Source organism: Pinus tabuliformis, chromosome X (genome assembly GCF_031772625.1).
Source record: "Pinus tabuliformis cultivar Carrire ecotype Pingquan chromosome X, CPIR1, whole genome shotgun sequence".
NCBI classification, from domain to species: Eukaryota; Viridiplantae; Streptophyta; class Pinopsida; order Pinales; family Pinaceae; genus Pinus; species Pinus tabuliformis.
Genome location: NC_142308.1, coordinates 1,279,791,802 through 1,279,806,302, shown reverse-complemented (window position 1 = coordinate 1,279,806,302; position 14,501 = coordinate 1,279,791,802).

Here is a 14,501-nt window from a genome sequence, read left to right as displayed (position 1 = left end):
ATGTCAATCACCAATATAATCATCACCGTCACTAAAAAGTTTAGAGAAATAATGTCATGGAGCATTCACATTTTTTATAGTATACATGTTAGAGGAAAGACAAGTACAATGTCCTTGGAATAGTTCTACGTTTTTTATAATTGAAGGATCATGATGTATAAAAATTGAAGTGTTTCACTAAGTATCCACTATAAACATCAAAGTTCACAATGAAGTAATCATCAAATTTGATTACATGTTGAGCGAATTTGATATGATTGTGACAATTATCATTAACTAGGTGACAACTAGTGTAAGTGTTCAATCATTTTAGTTCATGTAATTCCAAAATAATGTATTTACAAAATTAAATATCCATAATTGAGTGGAATAATCATTGATAAAAGTTCATGTAATTCCAAAAAAATGTAGTTACAAAATTAAATATCCACAATTGAGTGGAATAATCATTGATAAAGGCAATATTAATCCTTCATCATTGATCTTTTTTGGGTTTGATGTTCATCTTCTACATATTTTGTTGGATATGTGTATAGTTAAAAGTTTGCACCTTAAATGTGTTAATAGATTTATAGTTAAACTAAATCTACACTTGTAATAGTTATAACTAAAAGTAAACATAGTAAAGCTAGATGTGTTAATGTTGAAGGAATAACTCTCACATATGGAAATGGATTCTAACCAAACTTGTAGTTTTGAGATGAGTTAATGATTTTGAATTTATCGAATCGAAAGTAAAATGTTTAATATTTTTTGTTTCATTTTAAGATGATATTTTTTCTTTTTGTTGTTTAATGTTTTATCTTGATGTCCATTTTAGTAAAAAAGACAAGTAGAAAGTTGCATACAAAAGGTTGAGAAATCTTGTTCATGAGATTCAAATAAATCGATAGGGCATTGAAAAGATCAAAAGGTGTAACCAAAGCCCCATAATAGCCTTCATGTGTGAAAAAAGCATACTTAGGAATTTCCCTCCACTTCATCTAGATTTCATGATACCTAGAGCATTGTTGTAGTCTAGTAAAGAATTGGGTACCATGTAGCACATCCAAGAGGTCATTAATTGCTAAGATATGACATTTGTTTTTTACCATCAACTTATTAATATCATGGGATTGTAGCCACGTGCTCTACAAGTTTCCTTGTTTCTTCAATATCATGATGACTAGGCAAGAGTAAGAACTAGTACTAGGACATATTACATCTATTATCAACAATTTTTAAATTATGTTTTCAATATTTTTCTTACAAGTTATGGGGTGTTTCATAGACATATTGATGTTTATTCAAAATCAAATATAAAGTAGGTTGAATTTCTTGTGGGGATCTATCCATAACTTGGATTCCTTTATATTGGGAAATAATGCCTAAGTAACATTTCTTTCAAAGATTATCCATATATTAAGACTTGATAATTTCTAGTGAGATAGCATAGAGACCTTTCAGGATGTGCTTGTGTCCCTCATTATTGAATCCCATATATAACTCTTTACTAAAATTGACCTACTTGGTTCATATTTTATGACCATTTTCTCGTCAAGTACCTTGGATATGGCCACTTTTAATGCTAATACCTATTGTAGAGACCAATTTTCTAGCCATTTAATACTTTACTAATTAATAACTTACAATAGTTATTTTGGTTATTATTGTAAGTTATTGAATGGTTGTTAGTGATAAATCTACTCATGGGTTATCAATGATGTTTGAATGGATATAAAATGTTATTGTTGGAGAATGACTATTTAATTGTTTTATCAGCGTTAGGTGTCTTCTACCAACACTTCTCCAAGTTACAAAATGAGAGGATATTAATAGACTATACAATCCCTTCTATCCTACAAGCTATATACATTCATGAAGTCAACAAAGCATCTAGGCTAGAAGTGGAATTATTTATTAGAAAACTAGGACATGTAGGTTTAACTCACTATTGTAGCTTAACCAAGACGACAATAGGCCTATGAACATGTGCTTTCAAGCTAGTTCCTTATCTACTTCCATTAAAAAAAAATATTGAATACCTATATCATAATTTTATGACAACCCTATCTACTTCCATTAAAAAAAATCTATCGAGGTTTCATGTGAAAATAAAAACAAAGAAACCAACCCTTAGTACACTAATGAGTGTAAAATTTCTAGAAAATCCATTAGGGATTCTTCTAATGATTCATTAAAATTCAATCAAATAAATAGATCCAAATCCATAATTAAAAGGAAAAAGAGGCACTACATAAAATAGGAATGAAGAAAAGCTTAACAGATAGCACATAAGTCGAGATCCACATCGCATGGGAAGTCTCAATATTTTAGGTTTTTAGGCATTAGAAATTCTGTTACCACTCACCCATAACTTGTTATGAAACCAGCTCAAAAGAGATAGAACAGATAGAGCAACGCCTTAGAATTCAGCCTCTTCGAGGGGGGCAACCTCCTTTACGTTACACAAATGAATAATTCTTGGATGATTCAAATGACAAAACCTCCTTTCTATATATAGGAGTCTAAGGAGTCACAATATAACCTAGCCGACCTAACAATAATAATATAAAGGCACAAAAATAACAATAGAGGGATTCTATGGGGCACAATAATAACAATATGGGGATAATAGGGGCACAACAATATTAATAAGGGATACAACTACAATAGTAATGGGGTAATCACTAGTATTATAAGGACCTAACATGCCCCTCTCCTTCAAAAAAGTGTTGTCCTCAACGCTTGAGTAGTTCTGGATGCTTCTGTATAAAATTCTCATCCTCCCATGTGGAATCTTCAGCGGATAAGTTCTTCCACTTGATGAGATACTCTGAAATTGATCGATTTCGTAGCTGTCGAGTTCTTGTTTCTGTGACTACTTCCGGTTCCAATATATTTTTTCCTTCCTCGTCAAGTTCTAGCAATATTGTTTGAACTGGGAGCTTGTCGCCTATAACCTTCTTTAAACATGAAACATGGAAAACTGGGTGCACTCGAGAAGCTGCAAGAAGCTCCAATTTGTATGCCATAGAACCAGTCTTTTGCAACACCTTGTACGAACCATAATACTTTGGTGATAATTTATTATCCTTCTTAGCTTGCTTGAGGGACATTTGTTTATATGGTTGTAGCCGTAGGAATACCCAATCACCTACATCAAAACTTTTTTCGCTGCGATGTTGATCTCCCTGTTGTTTCATTCTATTCTGCGCCAACACGAGGTTATCCTTTAAGAGTTGGAGGACTTGTTGTTGATGCTCGATGTGATGTTCCACTGCTTGAACCTTAGAATTTTCTCTTAAATATGATGTGATGGATGGTGGCTGATATCCATAAAGTGCCGTAAATGGGGTCATTTTTGTTGTTGTATGGAAGGAAACGTTATACCACCATTCAGCTAGAGGCAACCATTTGAACCATTGTGTCTGTTTATCAGATACAAAGCAACAAAGATATCCTTCCAAACATTTGTTTACTATCTCAGTTTGCCCATCAGATTTAGGATGATAAGATGAGCTATGAGCTAATTGAGTACCGAGACAAGAAAATAATTCTGTCCAAAAATTTCCAGTGAAAATGGGATCTCTGTCACTTACAATAATGTTTGGGTTTCCATGTAGCTTTTGAATTGTTTCCATAAATGCAATAGAAATTGTACTGGATTTAAACGGATGTGATAATGCACAAAAGTGTGCATACTTGGTAAGTCTGTCAACTACCACCATGATGACACTCTTTCCCTCAGACTTGGGTAAACCTGTGATAAAATCCATTGAAACCTCCTCCCAACTTTGGCTTGGAATGGATAAAGGTTGTAATATACCCGAGGTCTTAATTGTTTCAACTTTATTTTGTTGGCAAACCAAACATTCTGCCACAAACTTTTGAATATCCAATTTAAGGCCATCCCAAAAAAATTCCTTCTTAACCCTGTGGTAAGTTTTTAAAAATCCTGAGTGCCCTCCTAAGGGAGAAGTGTGCAATTCCATAAGAATCTTTTGTTTGAGTTGGGAATTCTTAGAAAGGTATAAGTGATCTTTGTACCATAACGAATCATTTTGCCAGCCAAATGTATCAGATGTACTGGAATCTTGTTGTAACTTTTGAATAAGTGCCCACACTTCTTCATCATTCTTCCATTCCTCCCTTGCTTCGTTTATCCAATCTGGTTGGATAATAGAAATGGCGCACAACAATGCTTCCACATCCTCATCCTTTGTTGAGAGTGCATCTGCCACCACATTTTCTTTCCCTTATTTGTAGATGATTTCAAAGTCATAACCCAACATCTTTGTGACCCATTTTTGTTGCTCTTCAGAGGATAATCTTTGTTCTAAAAAGTATTTAAGGCTATCATGATCCATTTTTACCTTGAAGTGTCTTCCCATTAGGTAGGGTCGCCATTTCTTAAGTGCATGTAGTATTGCCAACATTTCCTTCTCATAAATAGCTTTGTGTAAAAACTTTCCCTTGATTGGACAACTTTCAAAAGCAATGGGTCTTTCATCTTGCATTAAAACAACACCAATTCCATTTCCTGAAGCATCACATTCCACTATAAAGGTTTTTGTGAAGTCTGGTGTGGCTAAGACTGGTGCTTGGCACATTGCCTCTTTAAGATGTTCGAAGGCCTTTGTTGCTTCAAGAGTCCATGAAAATGCATCTTTCTTCAATAATGTTGTTAGAGGTGCTGCTATTCTCCCATAATTCTTAACAAACTTGCGATAATACCCTGTCAACCCGAGAAATCCTCGCAGATGCTTTATGGATGTGGGGATTTTCCATTCCTTAATGGCTTTAATTTTGCTAGGGTCTACCTTAACTCCTTCATGAGATACAATATGACCCAAATATTCCACCTCTTATACTCCAAAGAAAAATTTGGATCTTTTTGCATATAATTGTTTCTCCTCCAATAGTTGTAGCACCCTGTCAACATGTTCAACATGATCCTTCCAAGACTTGTTGTAGATTAGTATATCATCAAAAAATACTAACACAAATTTTCTAAGGAAGGGTTTGAAAATGGAATTCATTAAACCTTGAAATGTAGAAGGTGCATTGGTAAGGCCAAAAGGCATGACCAAAAATTCATAATGACCCTCATGAGTTCTAAATGTTGTTTTTGGAATGTCTTCAGTCTTCATTCTGATTTGATGATATCCTGAACGAAGATCCAACTTGGTGAAGTAAATTGATCCATGTAATTCATCCAGTAATTCATCAATGACAGGAATGGGAAACTTATCTTTAATAGTGAGCTTGTTGAGCTCCCTATAATATGGACACATGCACCATGATCCATCCTTCTTGTGCACCAATACTACTGGAGCAGAGAAAGAACTTTGACTAGGTTGAATTATACTAGCCTCTAGCATTTCTGCAACCATACGTTCAATTTCACTCTTATGGGCATAGGGATATCTGTACGGCCTGATGTTTGGAGGAACACTTCCTAGATTAAGATGAATAGCATGATCATGATCACGAATAGGTGGGAGACCTTTGGGAGTCTCAAATACCTTGGAATGATTGTCCAACACTTTTTGGAGATATGGAGAAATAGATGATTTCGATGTGGAAACATCTAGCGAACATAATTGTGCAATTACACCTCTTTGTCCCTTTTTTAGAAGCTTTGTCATACCTTTAGAGCTGATTATCTTTCCCGGTTTCCCTACAATACCCCTTAATTCAACTTCCTTTCCTTCGGTAGAAAATTTCATGAAAAGTTCTTGAAAATTAAAAGCTATTGTACCCAAGGATTGTGGCCATTGGACTCCTAGTACAACATCAGCACCTCCCATTGGAATGGAAATAATTGGGCTAGTCAATACATATTCTCCCATGGATAGCTTGATATTATGACAGTTTCCAGAGCAATTTATTGTTCCTCCATTTGCAACCATCACTTGACACTTTGGTGCTGGATATAGGAAGCAATTCAATTCTTTTGCTACCTTACAATCAATAAAATTGTGGGTACTTCCTAAATCAATCAACACTATTACCTTTTTCTTCTTGATTTGTCCTTCTATCTTGATGGTTTGAGGAGTGGTAATTCCAGCCAATGCATTACAAGATATGGTTGGATTCATTTCTTCTTTATCTAGGCTTTGTTCCTGGAGTATATCCTCTTCTTTTGACCTTTCTTGCTCATTTTCTTCTTCCTCTTCACAATCTATGTAGAATAATTTCTTCTCAGCACACTTATGACCTTTAGTGTATTTGCTATCACAACTGTAACAAAGCCCTTTTGCTCTTTTTTCTTCCAATTGTTGTGGTGTGAACCTTATAGGTTGTGGAAGACTAGGGGCAACAACACTTCCATCTTTATAGTTGTGAGTGGTATGCTTCCTGGTTGCCATAATTTTGCTTTCCATTTTTCTTGCTAACCTGAATGCCTTCTATAATGAGTCAGGTTCCCAAAGGCGAACATCATGTTGGATATTATCCTTTAAAGTCCCTATGAACACATCAATCCTATGCTCCTCTGGAATATTTTTTACCCTTATGTTCAATTTTTGGAACTCCTCAATGTGCTCTATTATTGAACCCTTTTGTTTGAGACTTACAATTGGCTAAAAAAAGTGTTGCTTTTTGTATCCTCATAATGTGTTGTCAATTCTTCCGTAAAAATTGCCCAAGTGATAATTTGTTTACGAGAGCAAAGCCATTGATACCATACAAACTGATTTGGTTCCAAATATAAAGTTGCAATACGTACCTTTTGTGTGTTTTTTCACATTATTGAGATCGAAAAATTGCTCCATCTGTAATATCCATGTTGCGGGATCCTTGCCATCAAACTTCCTCATATCGATTTTTGGAATATGGTGGGTCTTCGATCCAACATTAGAGTCTATGAAATCATGATTAACATTTCTTTTGTTTGCATCATGAGTTTCCTTTACTACCCTTTCACCATTAGTAAGTATTTCTTGTAGAAAATTTATCAAATCTGTCTTCAAATCTGCCATGCCTGTCTTCAAATCTATCTTCAAATCGTCCATCTTAGCTTCCATGCCCTTTATCTTAGATTCCACACCATTTATCTTAGCTTCTGTTATCTTTTGTGAGAGTGACATTTGTTGCACTTGGTCTTGTAATTTTGATATATCATGTAGCATTTCTTCCTCTTCTTCATGAGTCATGCTAGAGCTTTCAGGTTGCTTACTAGGTGTTTGCATTTTCTTTCCTCGGGGCATCAGTTACCGATAATAATGCTCTACTATTCCCTTTGAATTCCTTCAAAATATTTTTTCAAACCAAGCTTAAGAAAAAATTTAAAAAAATCTACACACCTTTTTTCACTTTGTAGGAGCTCGATATTTCCTATGATGTATCTCTGTAATTTCGGATCATCCAGTTCTAAAATTGCGACCTGCAGTAGCCCTTTGTGTCCTCTTTCCAATGCCACCAGTCTGATCCAAATTGGATTCTCCAAGGAAGAGTTATGTTAAATCTCCCACAGTGACCTGATTATAGACTAGTTCAGTAGAGCGAACTTGTACGACATGCCACGTGTCCCTGTTTCAACCTTTGGCTCTGAAAATTATATACAAGAAACTACAGTCCGTCCTCTTTCTGTACCTTCTTACGAAATTTCAATCTGATGCTCAGAGAGAAATTTATGATGATTTTCCCCAGGTCACCTATTTGGAATGTAATTTAGGAGTCTGCAAAAAGACCAACTTCCTCGGATCATAACTCCACAAATATAGCGCGAAAAGCTTTGACATTCGAACCCGAGGTTCAGTGCGATTTCGTCTCAAATGGGTTTTTTTTTCGCTTCTAAAACGTCGCAGAAAAAAAGTTATAGCGAAAATGCCACGATGACCTATTTGGAGCAGCGAAACCCTAGAATCCAAAGCTCTGATACAAAATGTTATGAAACCAGCTCACAAAAAGATAGAAAAGATAGAGCAATGCCTTAGAATTCAGCCTCTTGGAGGGGGTAACCTCCTTTACATTACACAAATGAATAATTCTTGGATGATTCAAATGACAAAACCTCCTTTCTATATATAGGAGTCTAAGGAGTCACAATATAACCCAGCTGACCTAACAATAATAATATAAAGGCACAAAAATAACAATAGAGGGATTCTATGGGGCACAGTAATAACGATATGGGGATAATAGGGGTACAACAATACTAATAAGGGATACAAATACAATAGTAATGGGGTAATCACTAGTATTATAAGGACCTAACATAACTAATCCCTCCTATAAAAAAAACAATATTACCTATTATCCCAGACTGCCTTACAACCATTCAACCCATTAAGCACATTGATATTTACTCAATGCGATAACAAACTAGTTGACATACATAGAACCCATCCGGTATAAACATTATGAAATTAAGGCCATTAAGCATGGATACAGGTGTTGAGAACTGTTATAAAATCATTTTAACATGTAGATAATTAACACCCATAAATAGTATTAAGCATTCATACATTAATACAAAACACAGGGGTCAATGCATCCATCCATTATTTCATATTAGCATAAATGAGAAAAGTGCAATGTGTTGAATACATCCATAAGAGAAACAGTCTCACTCGCCATTAAGATATGCGACATGTATAAACAAAATTAGATCAAATAGCATGTAATCTCGAGATGCTAATGGGTGGTTGTCGGAACAAGGTTTGTGTGTTCTGACAGAACAATCTATGACCTACGACACTGAACTCCCACTGACAAACCCTTGACCATCATTCTAGTATTGCATACTACACACAACTTTTATCCTTTCGGTTTAACACATATTGAATAGGTCGAGACCGACACCACATGAGAAGAGTCGATAGTTTGCGCTTTCGGTGATTAGATGTTCTATTAACACTCACCCAACACTGATCCCTCCTAGAGATAAACAATATTACCTACTATCCCAGGCTTCCTTACAACCACTCAACCCATTAAGAAAATTGATATTTACTCAATGTAGTAACAAACTAGTTTACATACATAAAACCCATCCAGTATAAACATTATGAAATTAAGACCATTAAGCACAGATTCAAGTATTCATAATTGTTATAAACACTTTTTAACATGCAGAGAATTAACACACATAATCAATATTATGCATTATAACATTAATATAAAAAATAGGGTTTAATGCATCCATCCATTAGTTCACATACCCTCATTGGGTTAGGAATCCTTGACTGGTAAATGGCAGGATATACGATAAATCCTAGAGGGTGGAGATGAACAAATTCCTCGCGGTTAATAAGAGCTATTTTTATCTTGTACTTGATGAGTAAATGTACTTGTTATTATGTGGCTTTAAGGGTTGTTCTATCATTGTTATTATGATGGTTATATGTTGATTATAAGCATGATTTTATGACAGACTTGAGTTATGACTCTCATCATGTTTTGCTTAGCAAATGAATGAATAATGAATGTATGACCTAATAGATGATAATGCAACTATTATGAGAGGGGATTAGACCTTCTTAACAATTCTCAGATAAGTATGAAATCCCTATGTTCAGATGTGTATTTATGACCTCTACATTACATGTTCATGATGTGTTTGAAAAAATCCATGTCATGTTTAGGATGAGTTAGGTCAGGTCATTGTTCAAGTTTTTAATTATAGGTCTTGTCTTCTTGTTATTTTTCATTTCTCAGAATTTCATCAAATTCTGGGTAGAGTACTGAGTCGTAGCCCTTAAAAAGTGGCTCAAAATCTGGCATCACTGACACAAAACTTCTTGGAGAAGTCTGTAGTCACATGGATTCCCTTGTTATGGGAGCGACTGGATGGTTACAGTCGCATGGCAGGGTTGTAATGGGAGCGACTAGGGATCTAGCTCAGTAAAAAAACAGGTTAACTCTGGGGTTTGGCACTTGGAGTGGTTGGTTAGCCCCTAGGGTCCTGTAGTTCCTAAGGAAGGTCAATTTGGTTTTGGTTTGTTGATTCCACTTCATTAACTGTAATCTGGGAGTTGAATCGTATCATAATAACTCTTCATCAGATGTTTACATGGGTGAACCAGTTAGCTTAGTTAAATGTGGGAGGAGGGTGTTATAGAGTGCTATTAGAGCATGGTTCACTCCTTGGAATGGAGAGGCGAAATGTGGTTGTCATGCATACATGTCAGGTGCATGTGTGTTCATTATAGTTGTGGTCTATGTGCCTATTTTGTATGCATGGTGATGGTCATTATTACCATTGTGTTGTCATGTAGAGGTTGATGATGTTGTTGTTGGAATGTGTTGTCATGAATGCATGTCGGCTGTATATGTATTTGTTATACATGTCAGTGTCTATATGTTCATGATACAGACATTGTTATGGTCATGGTTTTCATGCATGAGGTCATGGTATGCAGTTGGTATTTTCATGCATGGTAACTGGGTAATGATTGAGATGATGTTGATATACTTTTATGATTATGATTATACATGTATCATGCTAATCTGGTTGATCTTGCAGATAAGATATCCTCCCCTGAACTATACTGAGGTATGTTGGTTGTGTTTATATTTTGGTTTAGCTGGCATGGTAGACTTTCAGGAAGAAGATCAAATCTAACTAGCAAGATGGTAGACTACAATTCACGATACTCCCCTTACAGATTCGATGAGAAATATGGTGATAGGTTCTTTCTTGATATAACAGACACTTTGAGAATTTTGAATGAAGGAATAAGAAGTTGCAAGGCAACTAATGACAGAATCATTCAAGAACATGAGAAATAAGAAGAAGTTAATGTAGTCATCCTTCAGATCTTGTCATAATTGTGGAGACAGGGACCGCTTAGGATCAATCAGGGACAGGAGGACATGACTAATGGGGCATATGGCAGTTGGTCTCATGGTGGGAATAGGTTGAATAGGGATGACACAATAAGATATGGCGGGTTCATGGATATGCCAGATAGGAGAGGTCATGGACATAGGTTCTATTCTAGTTCTAGTTCTAACAAGTATCATGGTCATCCTCATTATCATCCTTACGTGAGGATTGACAGAGGATATTTTCTAGATGAGTTCAAGAAACCCAAACTGCCTAATATGTAGAGACATGGTTGCTTGGGATGAAGAAGTTCTTTAAGCTACATTATTACAGAGACTCGAACATGAAGGCTAGAATAACTATCTTTAGCCTCAAAGGGAAAGCATACATCTGGTGGGAAGATATGAAGCGAGTTAGAGATATCAAGATAGAGGAGTTGAGTTGGAATGAATTCAAGAGACTTTTCAGGAAGAAGTACTTGTCAAGGAGGTACTATGATAATAAGGCCAAGGAATTCTATGAGTTAAAGATGGGGTCGATGACAAATGAGGATTATACGACTAAGTTCTTGGAATTATTAATGTATGTGCCATATCTTAAATATGAGAAAGACAAAGTTCAGAGATTTGTCAGTTGTTTTCCATTAGCATTTAGAGATGGTTGTGGTGGACAGGTTAACAAAAATAACACACTTCATTTCGGTGAAATCCACATATTCTGCTAGTGACGTAGCACATGTCTTCATTGGAGATATAGTGAGGTTGCACGATGAACCGAAGAAGATTGTGTCAGACAGGGATGCCAAGTTGACTTTTAGGTCATGGAAAGAGGTATTAGCAGGTTTGGGTAGAGATTTGACCTTTAGCACTACTTGTCATCCGCATATCGGTAGATAGACAGAGAGGGTCAATAAGATTTTGGAGGACATGTTGAGAATGTATGTTATGCATCAGCAACAGAAGTGGGAAGAGTATCTTCCACTAGTTGATTTTTCTTACAACAATGAGTATCAAGAATCACCGAGGATGAGTCTGTTTGAGTTACTTTATAGGCAGAGTTTCAATACTCCCATCAGTTGGAGTGATCTATTGAAAATGGTGTTGAGAGGACCAGACATGTTGGCAGAGATGGAATAAGATATGTAGTTTATCAATAAGAATATAAAGGAAACACATGATAGATAGAAGAGTTATGCAGATCAACACAAGGAACTCAAGGAGTTTCAGGTTGGGGAGCATGTGTACTTGTGCATCAAGCCCAATAAAATATCTTTGAGGATTGGGTCATGTGTGAAGCTGACAGCTTGGTATTGCGGGCCTTTCGAGATCCTTGAGAGGATTGGACTAGTGCCTACAAACTTGCACTACTTTCGACAGTGAAATTCCATGATGTTTTCCATGTTTCATTGCTTAAAATATATGTAAAGGATGTTGACCATGTGATTGATTGATCTATATTGCAGGTGGAACTAAAAGGAGAATTCCAGCTGAAACCTTAGTGTATTTTGCTGAGAAAGATTCTCATGCTCCAGAACCGAGCAATCGAGCAGATTAGAGTCCAGCGGAAGCACTTTGGGCCCGATGAATCTACATGGGATATGGTTGATCAGATGTGGACTATGTATCCGTCATTATTTCCTGGTTGAGGAAAAGCAGTTTTGATTTATGTATATATGTATATGGATGTAAATACCGCCATGAGCTGTGTTATAAAGCTCCAATAAGCAGTATGGGTGTCATGTTGTTAGTTTTTCAGGTTGGTTATCTTTTCAACAGGTTGTTCATTGTAAATACTATATCGAGCTAAGTTATAAAGCTCCATGGGAAATATGTTTTGGTTTTCAAAATTTTTGTTGGTCAGAGGTGTTATTGGACACCGAGGATGGTGTTCCCTTAAGGGGGATGGGTTTGTAACAGTCTTGGGTTAAAGGTTCATGTAATAAAGTTAGTAAAGGAAAAATAAGACCAAGGTCATGGGACACGTATTCGAAGTTGAATGTTGGGGAAAAAATCCAAGTGTGGGTATTCATTTGGTTTATTATGACTAAGGAAATTGGCAAACGCAATGGAAAATGCATTAAAAAGGCAAGAGGCATTTATTTGGTATTTATTTATGAAAATAAATTAGGAGAAAATGAAGGTGAAAGGTCATAGGTTGTATGTGAGAAGTAAATCGAAGGAAAATAATGGAAAATGAAGAAATTATAGGTCTCAATGACAAAAAGGGTTCTGAGGATCATTTCATAGCTTTTTGTCAATTCAGATTTGGAGCTCTGTCTCTATTATCTCTACCTTCTCATACTCTTGAACACTTAGAGTTTTATTGGAGTACTCTAGCATTGGAGCAATGAAATCAAACACTAGTACAAAATAACTAATTAGTTACTAAAAAAACGACTAAAATTTGCATATAAACGACTATTTTTCAATCGGTGACCAATAGTGGCTAATTTACAGTATCTTATAACGCGACCAACTTTTAGTCATTTTTACCTTAGTCATTAATTGGTTGTCTCAATATTATCGTCTAGTAGCATATTTAGTCATTAATTATCACAACTAATGACCAAATAAACAACAAAATATATTACTATATGATCACCCGAGAAAACCAATTAATGACCAAAAAGTTGGTCTTGTTATAAGATACTGTAAATTAGCTACTAATAGTCATATATATGCAAATTTTAGTCATTTTTTGAAACCAATTAATGACCAAAGGAATATAACTAAATTTTGGTCGTGTCATAAGATATTGTAAATTAGCTACTAGTAGTTGTTTATATGAAAAATTTAGTCGTCATCTGTAATCACAAATTTATCATTTATAGTAGTCATTTATCATTTTTTGGTAGTTTCTTATTCATTATATGAACAACTAATTTAGTAGTTTATATTCATTTTATTTACTTTCATTAATAATCATTATAAATGACTAATTTAGTCATTGTATATTCATTTTATTTGTGTTCATCATTAATCAATACAAACTACTAATTTAGTAGTTTTAGATTGATTTTGTGTGTTTCTTATTAACCAACATAAATTAATTAATATAGGTGTGTGGTTAAACTAAAAAAAAAAAGTCATACAATGTACATGTTCATCTAATATGAAAAAGTAAAATTACATATGTTAACTACAATACTAAATAATATCAATTACAACTGTAAATAATTTCAACCACATAAATTATATTATATGAAATGTCAAGTATTACAATATGAGTTTCCAACTTAATATTGGTTGGATTATAATTTACACATGAAATATCATTTCATCACTTCAAAACATTATCATTGTGTTTCCAAGACATTGCAAGTGATTCACCAACTCTAAAGACTTCACCATCAATTTGTATGTGTGTGTCTCATGCGAGATATTGGCTTTAAAGGTATCACTAGACTGATTCTCTTCTCTCTATTTTTGTGCATTTTTCACTTCAGTGTTATTGTTCCCCTCTTTCTTCAATTCCCGCTTCTTACCATCAATACCGAGATCCTCTTCTGAAAATGAAAGAAGAAACAATGCAAAGTATAAGACATGAAAGACAATGAACAATGGAATATAAACTAAAGTAGACTATTATATCACATATACTTAAACATCAATAATGTCAATGTCACTTTTCCCTAGAAAAATAAGAAACTCGAACAAGTTTTCTTCATTTGAGCGATAGTGGCCACTATGTGGCCAGATGGCCTGTATAAACAATGCAAATAAAATGTCACCCACTAGTCTTAATA